The sequence below is a fragment of the Sciurus vulgaris genome (genome assembly GCF_902686455.1).
Source record: "Sciurus vulgaris genome assembly, chromosome: X".
Lineage (NCBI taxonomy): Eukaryota > Metazoa > Chordata > Mammalia > Rodentia > Sciuridae > Sciurus > Sciurus vulgaris.
In genome coordinates, this window is record NC_136471.1 from 131,882,688 (window position 1) to 131,897,643 (window position 14,956).

General features: G+C 40.9%; 1 long non-coding RNA gene and 1 pseudogene across 2 annotated transcripts in view; one reads left to right on the top strand and one right to left on the bottom strand.

Moving 5' to 3' along the window:
- Positions 1 to 1,568: 1,568 nt before the first annotated feature.
- LOC306651163 (RNA 3'-terminal phosphate cyclase-like protein) lies at positions 1,569 to 5,723 on the bottom strand (annotated as a pseudogene). The gene is made up of 2 exons: positions 5,595 to 5,723; positions 1,569 to 2,418 (listed from the first exon to the last, which is right to left on the bottom strand). The product of its transcript is annotated as an RNA 3'-terminal phosphate cyclase-like protein (transcript).
- A 6,465-nt stretch (positions 5,724 to 12,188) lies between these two features.
- The window catches only part of LOC306650885, a 461,164-nt gene continuing 458,396 nt past the window's right edge, over positions 12,189 to 14,956 (top strand). Inside the window, exon 1 of the long non-coding RNA XR_013761056.1 lies at positions 12,189 to 12,321. This is a non-coding gene — a long non-coding RNA (uncharacterized lncRNA). The remainder of the gene's footprint in view (positions 12,322 to 14,956) is intronic.

The following is a 14,956-nucleotide window of genomic DNA, read 5'->3' on the forward strand; positions in this document are numbered from 1 at the left end:
CTTTGAACTGTGGAGTTACACAGACAGGGGGTCCAACCATCACTCTAACACTTGCAACTATTTGACCTTGGGTAAGTTGCCTGAGCTGTTTAAGCTTTCATTTCTTCATTTGCTAAAACCAAATAAATAAGTTAATAAATGTTGAGGATTAATCTCTGTAAGTACTTAGCCCAGTGATGGACACCTGATAAGTATTTAAGAATGTCTAGCTACTTAATCTCTGGAATCACTAATTATTCCCAAAAACTCCCTACCCACTTCATCCAATTTAATTGTCAATCAATTACATTTAGCCAAAGATATTCGGCTTACTCTGAGAGGATCACACATCCCCGTATGGTCCAATATGTGCTAAATCTACCTTTACTGTTGAAGCCTCCCCTGGCCCCCAGGGAACTTTAAAAATATAATTTCAGGTGAAAACACAGTCCAAATGAGTTGTAACCCTCATGAACAGAGCCCTAGAATCTACATTTTAAAATGTTATTGGTGCTTATGCTGTATTTGTACATGCATGTGACAATTTGATCAATCTCAAGCTGGGTACTGTGTTGCATGTCTGTAGTTCCAGCGACTCAGGAGGCTGAGAAAGGAGGATCTCAAGTTTGAACCCAGCTTCAGCAACCTAGGGAGGCCCTAAGCAACTTACACCTTTTCTCAAAATTCAAAATAAGGGACTGGGGATGTAGTTCAGTAGGAAAGCACCCCTGGGTTCAATTCTCAATACCAAATGAACAAACAAAAAAACACAATTTGATCAATCTCATTCCCCAGTACCTCCCTTTTATTTTTCCCTTTTTGAATTTTCTTTTGGAGACAATAAAATGTACATCATAGGGATGTTATAAGAACAAAATAAGGAGTGCTTGCTTTGGTAGCACATGTACTAAAACTGGAACAATACAGAGAATATTAGTATGGCCCTTGTGTAAGGATGACATGAAAATTCATGAAGAGTTCCATATTTTAAGAACGAATAAAATAAGGAAAAGTATGTGCACCTGGAAAACATATAAAGACATCCAATAGCTACCCTCCCTGCCACCCATCCCTCACACACACAGTGAACCAGATGAGAAACAGTATGTGTCCTTGATAGCAACCCAGTCAGAAGAGATAAAATAGTCTAATACACCAATTTCTGACATTTGCATGGCACCACACAACACAAAAAGAGCTCCTACACATATTGTCACATTTAATCCCTACAATAGAAACTGAAGTCAAAGAGGTAAATCTTTGCAGAAAGAAAGGTAACAGACTTCAAAGGTCTGGAAGATGATCACAGCACTGAAGCCCAGAAAGGTGGGCTGAGGAAGACAGAAATGGTGCTGTGATATTGTTCTAGCAGCATGACCATGTCCTGAGGGTACTCTACCTCTAGGTGAGCCAAGGAAGCTATATCATGACTGGGCCTCTGAGGAATGTCAATGTCACTGAGAAATGGGTAGAAGATAGGACAGAGAGATACCTTTAATTGGTATGTTGATATTTTAAGTGGAAAATGAGGGAAGTTCTTAAGGGGTTATCCTGTCCTGGATGAATACAACTGGACCTGGTGCATTTGGCATCCTTGGCAGCTTCTGCTTGGTTTGCAGGCAGTGGGGCTTTATCTTGTGACAGTATCACTTGAGGGTCTTGCTATAACTGGAGAAACCAATGCCTATACAGGTCATCAGCTCTTTATTCCCATTCTTGAGTTTGTCACCACATGGCTTGGTTTCCATTTTGAAAATAATCTGGAAAAAGTTCTTCAGTGCTGCAAAAATTCTGTTGTGCAAGTAGAAAGTAATTCTAGCATAACTTTGGAAATGTCCTACTGTCCAAGGGTCATAAGCAGCCATCAGACTTTTATTGGTTGAGTTCACACATCTACCCCTGTAGATTCCTTCCAGCAGTGGTCTGGCAGAGTGCCTGCCCAGAGCCTCTAGAAGCATGGTTGCTGCACCACCCTGTTGGTTGCAGACCAGTTCAGCACTGAAGAAGGTACCATTGGCAGTCTCAGAAACTGGTAATAATCCAAAGTCTGAGACACTTCAGAATCAACTCCTTTTGAGTGGTCTGTGTAAACATACATTTTGGGTATGAATTTGTTGAGGATATTCCTTACAAAATCCACAGTTCAGTTTGCCATCTGAGGCAATACACACATGGAGTACACCATTCCTCTGATACATTTAACTTGTCCTGGATCCATGTGCTGAATGAGCTTCAGGACCTTCCTTACAGGACATGAGAAAATTACTTCCTCATCACAGTCTTTAGCTCAAAAGACTCACCATCTATCCCAAACTGTTTCAACAGAGGGAATGCTGCTTCCTTCAGAACATCCATTGAAGGGTCATCTTGGTCATTGGTCATTCCTCATAGAACTATTTTTAATGGATGCTTCATAAATGGAGCCAAACACAGAATATCCTCGAGGAGGATTACAAGTTCAAAGTCAGCCTCAGCAACTTAGTGAGGCTCTAAGCAATTTAGTGAGACTCTGTCTCAAAATAAAAAACATAAAAGGCCTGGGGATGTGACTCAGTGGTTAAGTGCCCCAGGTTAAATCCCCATTACCAAATTAATTAACTAATTAATCAAAATACAATTCTCCAGGTATGGTGGCACATGCCTATAATCCCAGAGGCTTGGGAGGCTGAGGCAGGAAGATCGTGAGTTCAAAGCCAGCCTCAGCAAAAGTGAGGCACTGAGCAACTCAGTGAGACCCTATCTCTAAATAAAATACAAAATAGGGCTGGGGAGGTGGCTTAGTGGTCGAGTGCCCCTGAGTTCAATCCCAGTAAACACCCCCAAAAATAGCCAGTTCTGCAAAGGACACTTCAGTTGTATGCCACAGATCCACTGTACAGGAGACCCAGCTGATAAATTCAGATCATTCCTGTTTGATTCATTTCAATTAGAGAACCATTAGTTATAGCTTTATGAAGCTGGCTTCAGAATCTCAGAGGCCTGGGTTGAATCTTTCAGGTTTTGACATGGTGCCCACTCAGGGTGGACAGCACCAGACACTGGCACAAGAAGTTGCATCCTACATAGCTGGGGGAGTACACCTGGTTTGCCACATGCACACCCTCCACAGAATACGAGGATAATTCATCTGGATCAGGACCTAGCAACAGTGCAGTGGCACAATGGCCTTGACTGCCTCCCTCAGCCCTACATTCCCCCCAACCCCTTGTGTGTCCATGTGGCTTCTTTCCTTTTAGAATCCACACTTTTAATAAGACTCCCCCATGAGCAGCTCTTAACTACGTGACCTATGATCATACACAGAGCTTGCCTAGTTGTCACTTATGAAGGAAGATTCATAATCAATATCATGAATAATTCTCACTTGTAAACCAAAGGGTCTTCTCACACTTCTATTTTACATCTAAATTTCACCTTTTTAGAAGGCAACTAAAAAAAAAAAACCACACACACACACACACAAGAAGTGTACCCTACCGAATGTCATTGAAATGAACTGCATTTAATTTTGTAATCCTCAAGCTAATGTCACGTTGTCTTGCCATTGGTATTTTAAGATAAAAGAGGACCTTTAAAGTCAATAAAAGCTAGAAGAAAAAAATATCAAACAGCAGAGCTTCCTCAGATGTCACTGCCATTCAGGATGGTGGCCACTGACATGACAGGGTTTGGGGGTCCTGTTCACATTCATTATTTCTCTTCAATACCAACCTTTTTCTAGCCATTTTGTCAGAATAAATGCTGTCCCTGGGTGGTGATTTTTCAAGCAATGTGAGTTTTCATTTTGCTTTTCATAAAGTTTTATTGTACCAAACAGACAGACCGGCAATAGAAATTGTATTCCAAAGACTGATCAGACAGGGTGCATCACTAAAAGCCTGTGCCCACAGTCACAGCAGATGACAAACAGCCATCTGTGTGGGACCAGTTGCAGCTCACAAACACCAGGCCTATACTTGCTAGAAAGGGCCTGGCAGTGCTAGTATCCCCTCTTGCCAGGCCATCTTGGTGTTCCCAGGGGGTCAGATATAATGAAAAAACAAAGCCACAGCCCTCCTTTCACTTTGTTTGTTCTCTTATAGAGTCATTTTACCTCTTTGTCTCCCCAGTCTTTAAGGAGTGTCTTGATCAGAGTTTGCCTAAGGCAAACAATAACAACAGCACCATTCAGCAAGAATTTTTCCTGTATTATCTTTAACAACAACTTAAAAATAATATTATTACCCCCTTTTAACCAGCCAGGAAAGTCAAGTTAATAAAGGTGCAAGGCAAAGAGCTATGGGTAGAGAGGCCAGTACACTCCCAGGATGTAGAACTCTTGGCTGAGACCACCTTCTTCTACTCAGTCATGTTACAAATGGGTAAAGTTGGTGACATTGACTTTGGAAAAGAAGAGGAGAGAAAAGGGAGGAAGTTGGGGGAAAGGAAGGAAGAGTAAGAAAGGAAGAGAAAAGAAATGGGAAGAAACGTGTTGCCAGGCACCATGGCACACACCTGTAATCCCAGTGACTCCAGAGGTTGAGGAAGAGAATCACAAGTTCAAGGCCAGCCTAGGCAACTTATGGAGATCCAAAATATAAAATAAACAAGGCTGGAGATGTAGCTCAGTGATAGAGCACCCACAGGTTCAATCCATAGTACTGAAAAAGAAGAGATAGAAATGTGTTGCTGGTGGTGACAGACCAACCAGAGATAACCCCCGGCAATGCAGTCACCAGTATCCATCTGAGTGCTCTTGGCTTTAAGTGGCCATCTTCAGCTAGAAGAAATTTGATCTGATTCCTTGAGCCAAGTTTATGCAGCTGCTCCTCTACTTTAAGTGGAGTTACATCCCAATAAACCCATGGTCAACTGAAAGTATCATAAGTCAAAAATGCATTGAACAGCCCTATCCTACCAAACATCCCATCTTAGCAACACTGTACACTGTATAGTATGGGTTGGTCCCCTTTTGATCACATGGCTGACTAAGAGTTGCGGTTTGCTACTACTTTGCCACTTTCTAGCATCACCAGAGAGAAAGGATGTGTGGTCAGCATAACAATATCCCAGAAAAAAGACCAAAATTTAGAAGTTGAAGTACAATTTCTAATGAATGTGTACCACTTTGACACCATCATAAAGTTGAAAATCATAAGTGAAACCATCCTAGGTCAGGAAAGAACCATTTATATAGATGTAGATTTAGATAAATATATATCTTGAATATGCATAGAGTTTGGCACCTTTAGCAAATACATAACTCATGCTCATTTTGCTAATAAGGAATTAATACAATTGATTCACACAATCATTTTTCTCTTTTCAGGTTGCTAAATCTTGATATTTTTGTATAAATATGTCAAGACTTTCTTTTCATTGATGGCTAACACAGTTGACTCCTTTTTACCTGAGAGAAGCATGTGATGTGGGATGTTCATTGGACTGGGAGGTGGACAATTTGACTCTGGTTGCAAATCAACCACAAGCTTTAGGCAAATCACCCCATGCTCCCTTGGCCTTCCTTGTTTTTCTGAAAATTGGGTTGGGAGATCCTCACTACTTAAAGTGTGGTCTGTGAACCAGCAGTATCTGGAAGCTTGCTAGAATTGCAAAATCAAAGGCCCCATTCTGACCTGCTTCAAACAGGACCTCCAGGCAAAATTGGTGAGGACTTGGTAAGGTAGCTCCCGTGAATACGAGGATAATTCATCTGGAACTCCCCACACAGCCTGGTTCTTATTCCTTACACAGTGTTTCTCCATGCTGGCTGAACATTAGAATCATCTGAAGAGCTTTTAAAATTCCAATGCCCAGACAAAGTAAATTAGAACCTCTGGTAGTGCAGGCTGAGCAAAAGCACTGTTTAAATCTCCCCAGGGGATTCCAATATGAAGCTACCTGGTTAAGAACCCTAACCTAAATATTCCTCCTTCTCTTAGATGTAGCTCATTCTCTCTTGTGTTTTGTACTCTACTCTGTATGCTGTTTCCAGTCCTCAAGAGTAACAACAGAACTTGATACCTCCTGTTATGCCCTTTCCTTTTAGGCTACAGGGAGATTAAAAAGACAGTTGTCAGTCACTGATGACTAAGGATTGTATAGTCACTTGGGGCATCTAAGAGTTTGGTTTAAGAGAAGCCTAACCAATATTTGTCACAAAAGCAGTAAGAATAAAACTACCAACAATACCAATTTATTAAGTACCTCTGGGCTCTGAGCATGAGAGAATGCAAAGAAATGGAATAATCCAGCATCCTTGCTTATTTCTACACATGCATCCCCTTTCTTTTTTTTAAAGTAGATTTTTTATAACTTTATTTTATTTCCATGCTAGGCAAGTGCTCCACCACTGAGCCACAATCTCAGTCATGCATCCTCTTTCTTAAGCAGTCAGAAGAGAACCTCACAGAAGAAGAGAGAGAGAGAGAGAAGTCCAAACCAGACCAAAATGGAGGACATTTTCACAACTGCTCTGGTGAAGATCATTGGTGAAGAGGTTTTGTGGAGTAGCTTTGATAGTTGCATTATACTATGCTCCACACATCCTTCTTTCATGTTCCTGAGGTCCTGAGTTAATGAACTCCAAGATGGATTGTTATATGCAGACCACTTTGTAGTAGGCATAGTAATGACCTCCAAAGATATGCATGTCCTAATCCCTGGAACCTGTGAAGATAGTACTTTAAATGGTGTGATGATCAATTTGACTGGGTTAAGGGATGCCCAGATAGTTGGTGAAATATAATTTCCAGGTGTGTCCATGAGAGTGTTTCTAGGAGATTAGCATTTTAATCCATAGACTGAGTAAAGGAGATCTGATCCCATCACTGTGGGTGGGCATCATCCAATCTGTGAGGGCCAAGATAGAAAAAATGGTGGAGGATGGATAAATTCTCTCAAACTCTTATTGAACTGGGATGTCCATCTTCTTCCCTTCGACTTCATAGTTCCTGGTTCTCAGGCTTTTGGACTCAGTCTTGAATTATACCACCTGCTTTTCTGGTTCTTAGAATTGCAGATTGCATATGGTGGAACTTCTCAGCCTCCATAATTTTGTGAGCCAATTCCCATAATAAATCTCCTCTTTACCTATCTATCCATCTATATTCCATTAGTTCTCTTTCTCTGGAGTACCCTAATATGGATGACAATAAAGATTTTGCAAGTGTGACTTATTTAAGGATCTTGAGATGGGAGATGATCCTGGGTTATCTAGGTGATCCTAATCTCATCCCCAGGGTCCTTATAACAGGAAAGCAGGTAACAAACCAGGAACTGATCTTCATTCCTTCTTGAAAATCAAAGTTGTAAGCTGGTGTCATTTCCTTTCAGCCTAATGAACTCCTGTTAGCATTTCTTAGGGTATAGGTCTGATAGCAATGAATTCTCTCAGTTGAACTGAAGACATTTATATTGCTCCTTAATTTTTTGAAGGATAGAGCCACTGGAATAATTTCTAGGTTTGCACCTACAGTCAATTTCCCAGACAAGAGGGTCACTTGTCTGGACCTTTACAGCAGTAATTCAGGGTTTCTGCCCCTAGGTAAGGGTTATTTTTTTCATTGCAATTATTTCTGGTACAATTGTACTAACCCATGTATTCCCTTAATGAAATAGTACAATATTTCCTGAAACAAACTTACACTTAAAAATGATTCAATTCAAAGAAAAGATTTAAAAAAAAAATAAAAATAGAGGTGGGATGTGGCATATATCTGAATTTCGTAAGGAATGACTGATACTTGGGAAATACATAATTTTCAAGTGTTCCAAAATAAAAAATAGTGCTATGCAGAGGTAGGATCCTTATGTTACCACTGCAAAGTTCTAGACAAGTAGACTTTTTAGTTTAGGTGACTACAGACTGGTGCAACTCTACAAACCAGAATCATAGAATGATGAGCTCTTCAAGAACCAGCCCCTTTGTTTCACAGAAGAAAAAGTGGGGGCCAGATTGTTTTATATGACTTGTCCAAGGTCACAAAGAGAACAGTTACCAGAGGAATGATTAGAACCCAGGTCTCCTGCCAGTGTGTCCCTGTGTATCACTTCTCTCAATTCTGTCCTTGAGGCTCGTGACCAGACCTCTATACAGATTTTCCAGGCCTCTGTTTAAGAGACAAAGCTAGCACACCAACGCCCACACCACGTTAGTAGTGGAATTTCCAGCCTGGAGATGAGATTGGAGCCTGTCTGTCCAATCTCTGTATAGGGCTATAACACACAGGAAACAGGAGGTAGAAAAAATGTGGGTGATTCATAGGCTGAAGATACTCATCAATACCGAAACAGTGACCCTGAAAGAATGAGCTTATAGGTTACACAAACACAGAAAAAGCAATTTGTAACAAATATTAGCTAAGAATCTATGCACATAGATTTCTTTATGTCAAGGTGCCTGCATTTTATGTTGTCACATTTGCCTCATGATTCACTTATTATGGCAACTATAGGCAAAAAAAATTAAAAAGAAATTGGTTCATATGACATTTTCATGTACTATAAGGACAAAGTAAATTCCTTGCATGAGATATCAGGGGGTTCAACAGCATTAAATATTTTCATCTCTCAGGCTATGACCCCAAACAAATATAACCTGGGACATGGTCCACATCCTGCAGAGAGAATGGAGAAAACAAAAGACCTTTCCAATTGTGATAGGCTATGTCCAAACCAGCTTTTGGAAAGCCAGGCTGTAATGACCTTTTCCATTTTGAGAAGGTCAGACAGTCTGTATCAGTCTGGCAGCTTATCATGTACAAATTGTGCTGTAAAGAGGTTTTCTAAGTTCGTTTTTCCCTTGAAGAAGGCATCAGCCTTCACAGCAGTTGGTTTAAGGTATTACTATTTCTTCCATTTCAGAGGCAACATCAGAATGAGCAGAATACATTATTAGACATGATCAAAGACCAGCAGGTGCCAACACATCTTATTTGGCAGCTGTGTCTATCAGGAACTGGAAGGTGCTATTCCCATCAGTAAAATAATGGGTCATTAGTCCCTGACAAGTGAAAACCTATCACTTGGAATTTATGAATTGATAATTCTATTTATCACAAGGATATGATGACTCATTATTTTCCCACCCAGAAAGAAAGCAGGTTTTTCCTTTCTTGTGGTTTCCATTGAACATGTTTTTGATCGCCAGGTCAGCTGAAGAGAGTCTGGTTCCCTTTTTATCATCTACAGGTGTGTCTTACTTTATGCAATAGGAAGAGTCTAGACAAATTGTGAGTGAAATCAATTTCCAGGTATGGAGGCATAACTAAAATATGCAATGAGAATGAGCAACTTGAATTGAATGAACAATAAAGCTCATGGCCAATGATCCTCTATTTATTGCTTGTTCTTTTTCACACTGGTCACAATAACATTTCAGAGATAGCTTCCATTTCTTGCAGGCTGCCTAAACTTTTCTATAAGGTAGGTGAATTAAAAAATTAAATATGTACATTCAGTAATTTTTTATCCTATTCAGAAATAAAGACTTTTTAGCAAAAGAGTTTATGACTAGTCACAACCAATTTTTTAATTGTGCCAGCTTTTAAAATATTATCTCATGCAGTAAATGCTTTGTTATCTGGACAAGTAAAAGGATGAAATATTGGTAAAGAGTTCCAGTTAAATGTGCATTAAAATTCTGTTTCTGTACACAAAGAACTAGGACTATCTCCAGAGTGCTCAGGGGCTTGGGGCAAGGCACACGGGATAACTGAGTCCTCCATCATTGAAATATATTTCCTCAGGCAAAATCGGGTTAAAATGAACTTCAAAGCCCTTTCAGATCTAGAGAAACCAGAGCTTAAATGTCAGGATCAGAGAAGGTAAAATTGTGATTAAAATACAATAAGTCATCATGAGATGGGAAAAGTCACAAAGGGCAATATTCAATGATTTGTTTGCAAAGGATTATTGTGTCTACTAACACCCAGTGCTATGCCAGAGGATGGGGATTCAGTTATGAAAAAGTCACTGCAGTATATTTTGAGAAACTCACAAAATGGCAATGGAAATGTACATGAAAACTGCATATAATGTGATCTAGTCCCTACTTAAGTAATTAAAAAGCCCAAGGGGTCATGGAGGCCTTCACAGGGGTGATGACAGTTGACATGGCCTACACAGTTTTCTGAAGCAGAAGAAAAAGGTCATTACCCTCCTAGGTAACAGAACTATGAGACCAAATTCTAAAAGAGCTCCCCAGATTGTTGGTGGGAGACACCATGGAATTTTCAAAAGGAAAATGATGCAGATCAGCTCTGTGATTATTATATCTTGTTCTTTTTCATCAATGTAATGATTTAAAATGATGAAAAATCAAATAGTAAGGACTAGTAAAATGAAAAGCAGTGCTTTAGCCCTGTTGCCACCCACCCCCTTCCCTGCCTCTGTCTCACAGGCAATCCCTTGTTTTCAGTTCCTCTGGCATTTCTCACTAGAGTTCTACATAATAACTCATAGAAAAATGTCAGAAAGGCTGGGTGGGGTGCTACATGTCTGTAATCCCAGCTACTTGAAAGCCTGAGGCGGGAGGATGGCAAGTTTGAGGCCAGTCTGGGAAGCTGACCCTGTCTCAAATCAAAAGAAAAAAGAGCTAGGGGTGTAGTCAGTGGTAGAGGACCCCTCATTTCAATCCCCAGTACCATACACACAACACACACACACACAGTCAGAAAGGAGACATTCCAATTGGGAATTCTAACCTCCAGGGCTAGTTAGGCTGGAGATTGAAGGACTAGAAGAAAATGAAGTATATCCCTCTTCTGTTGCCTAATCAACTCGATGTGGTACATATAGACCTCTGACTCCGAAAGATGAACATTTTGTTCAGATACACATTCCCCTACCTGTGGAACCCTATCTTTAATGCCACTTCTAATGATCCTTGTGTGAATACCCATTGGATAAGCTGTGGATATTGTGAGTGGCAGGCTTACTTTCTTTAGAGGATTTTCATTGTTGTATCCAGATGGAGGTACTACCCAACCTGCTGCTCCAAGTGGAGATGAAAGGGTGCAGCTCAGTTCCTCCCCCCTCCAATTTGAACCCCACTTCCTGCTCTGCTCCCTCTTCCCACTTACTGCCCATTTGAGTCAAAAAGTCATTTCAGGTTTATGAGACAATTTTGCCCCCCCTTTCCACTGCTACTCTGCCCAGAGAGTCTGGGATGTGGCACCTTTCTTCTCTTTCATCTGTAAACCAGTTTTGCAGGTTATGCTTTATAGCTCTCAGATTTTGGGTGAAATAGTTCCTTCTCTGAAGAGTCCTCCCTTCCCAGTCCTTCCTTGTTCATCCCTTTTGACTGAGATGAATGGGTGGGTGTATTCACTTTCAATTGCTGCTGTAAGAAACAGCCACAAATCTGTTGGTTTGCAACAACACCCAGTTATTAGCTTACAGTTCTGTAGGTCAGGAGCTTGGCAGTATGTGGCTCAACAGATCCTCTGCCTAGGGTCTCATAAGACCAAAGTCAAAGTTTCATTGATTTCTGAAGGCCAAATTTAGTTATTCAGGTTGGGAATGGTGCTGGGGCTGTTGCTGGCTGTTGGCTTAGAATCCAGCCTTAATTTCTAGAGGCTGCCCACATGCCCCCCCCCAAGCTTTCCCTGTGGCCTCCTGTAGCCACTCTGACTTGAGTCCTCTCAGAATACTTTGAATTTCTATACCCTGTCTTTTTGCCATCTCTCTGCCTCCACCTAGCCTGAGGAAGTTCTCTGTTCTTAAAGGGTCAATGATAAGATTGGGACCAAGTGAATCACCCAGACTAATTTCCCTAATGTAAGGTCCATAACCTTAATTACATCTACAAGGTCCTTTTTGTCATGTAATATACTAACAGGTTTCAGGGATTAGGGCATCGATATTGGGGTGGGGGTTCTACTTGTCAAGCAGGCAGGAATCCTATAGCTCAGGCCATAATCTTCAGCTCTGACATTTTAGAAGGATTTTAGGACTACTCTAGCTTCCGTGCAGAGTGTGAGCTGGAGAAAATAGGGCAGGAAGTGGGATGTTCAATTAGGAGATGAGTTGAAAAAGAACTTCAAGTAGTGGTGAAGTTCATGAGGAACAGTGGAAACTAGAAATAAGGGGGCAGACCTGAGAGGCATTTCAAGAATAGATCAGACCCTTTTGACAAAATAGAATATGAAGTTATAAGAAGTAATTAAAGAGTCTATAATGGACCAGGTGCTGTGGCACTTTTCTGTAATCCCAGCAGCTCAGGAGGCTGAGGAAAGAGGATCAAGAGTTCAAAGCCAGTCTCAGCAATAGCGAGGTGACTAAGCAACTCAGTGAGACCCTGTCTCTAAATAAAATACAAAATAGGGCTGGGGGTGTGGCTCAGTGGTTGAGTGCCCCTGAGTTCAATCCCTGGTGCCCTCCCTATCAAAAAAAAATGTCTAGGATGGTTCCAAGGAAATAGGTTTGGTTAGTAGGTGGACAGTACTGACACAAAGTGAGATACAAGGTTGCCTCCTACTGGTCTTCCTTTCATATCGTTATCTATTTTTACCTTAAAATCCATCCCCATTTGTCCATCCTGCCACAATCCTAGTTCAAGTCCTTGCCATCCTTCGCCATGATTTCCATTATGAAAGTCCTCAAATAATTCAGTTTCTTTGAAATCTTTCCATTTCTAAATCAGACAACCTGGTCTTTCTTATAGGTCTATGAAGCCTCCTAAACATTGGCCATGAAATGGTTAAAAGAAAGCAAACTGTCACCTACCTTATGAGAGAAGTATTTCAGGATATATCATGGTGCCCATGTTCAATCCATTTTAAACTCTGAATTCAGTCAACTCTCTGCAATGAAAGTAATTTAGTATACATATCCCATGTTTACTCCACATTAAATACCAATTGCAGCAAAGGACCAGCAGGCAGAGGCTTACAAAATTTTCAGACTAAGACAATAAATCATATTGTCTGATATACCCAGTATATTGAATGAACCACACTTAGTGGTCTTGGCTTTACTCATTTCTACTGATGAACCTGCAGATCCCAGAGCCCATTATGGCCTAAAAGCAAACCACCCATCACTCATCTAATTCAAAACATGCCCACTCTCTGATGCATGCACCAGACTCACACTAGGAAGCTAACAGGAAATGTTGGAGCATGGGCTTCTTTGATTTTTTCTGCACTTTTTCCTTCCACTCCTAGTCCCCTACTTATGCTGCCTCTGGTTACTCCAAGATGGATAAGAGCAAAGGAGTAAAGTTAAGGGGTAAATGTCTTACCTGCCTGTTCACTTAGTATCTGGTAGTAAAGCAGGTGTATAGTAACCAGCTCTTTCTCTCACTGAATTCTTTGCTGTGTTTTGGGTCCATCAAGCTGCTATGACAAAATACCAGAGACTTGGTCATTTACAAACAAAATAATATCTCATAGTTCATAGTAAGATCAACGTGCTAGCAGGTTTGGTGTCTGGTAACAGCCCAGTCTTTGCTTCTAAGATGGCACCTTGAATGCTGCTTCCTACAGACTGTAGGAACACTGTGTCCTCATGTGGCAGAAGAGATGGAAGGAACAGATTAGCCTTCACAAACTCTTTTATAAGCCATCCTAAAGGCCCCACCTCTTAATACTATCATATTGCCAATTCTGTTTCAATATATGAATTTTGGGGAACACATTCAGACCATAGCACCCACCCTCCTTTAGGAACTTTCCATTTTTCCCTCCCCTGCTGCAGATATGCAGTCTGCAGAGGCCTCCTCCTACCACTTCTTCTGGTAATCACCCCCACCTCAGACTCCTTCTACCTGGAACCACTCTCCTAGGCAGGTATTCTTCTTGAGAAGGGTCCCTTTCTGAGTCGATTCACAGGAAATCAACCCCTTCACTGAAATGAATGTTCAACTTTCAAGTAATCCCTTATGTCAGCTTTCTCTCTCTCTTCCCTGCCCTTCCAGAAATTACCAGAGCCCAGACTTCAGATTCATCCAGGTGTCAGATAGCAGTCTGTATACCTTCTGAACTCTGGGGATCATTTGCCAAGATTATCCATACATTTTCACTCCAAGCTCTCTTCTGTTCTTGTTACTATAACTGGATGATGCATTTCTACCTCTCAACAAGCATCCAGAAGGAAGTAAGGATTAGAGTTAAGCTCCACCCACCACATAGCCTCTTCAGTTTCTTCAATCAGCCCTCAGCCTCCCTCACATCTTTCAGCTGAGTGCAAAGCTAAAGATTCTGGAAAAACCACAATCACTTTGCTATTCTTTGGATGTTGAATGTGCCCCAAAGATCCACATGTTAAAGGCTTGGACCCCTGGGTGGTGCTAGTGGGAAATGGTGGAACCCTTAGGAGGTAAGTCTTAGTGGAAGTTTTCAGGTCATTGGGAGTGTGCCCTTGAAGAGGGGGATCATGAAACACTGGTCTCTTTCTCATACTCTTTTGCTTCCTGGACATGAGGTGAGCAGTTTGGTCTATGACACACTCTCTGCCATGGCCATCCAGCATGTTCATCAGAGGACCAAAGTAATGGATGCACCTTATTTTGGACTGGAACCTCCCAAACTGTGAGCCAAAATAAACCTTTTCTCTTTATAAGTTAATTACTTCAGTTATTTTGTTATACTGGCAGAGAACCGACTAACACATTCTTATAGACATGAAGTATTCTTTCTGGAATGTAGGGCTTGCCACATTCTCAGTGTTGAAACCTCAGCTGAAACAAAAAAACAAGAAACATCTTATTCAATGTCATGTTCACTAGATTAAGAAGAGAAGCAGGCTGTAAGCATTTGAGCAAATTAGAGAGATCAAAAAACCTTAACAATATAGTGATAAAGATTTCATGCTTCAAGAAAACTTTGGTCAACTGAGAAAGTGAAAAATAGGATTCTACAAATAATAGACTAGGTCTTCAAACAAGAAAGAATTCATTTCAAAGTACAAAATGGAAAGGGTCAAAAACAGTTTAGGTCTCAGTCAGAAGAGTATCAGAGTGATGCTACCATGAACTCCCACATGAAAACCATTT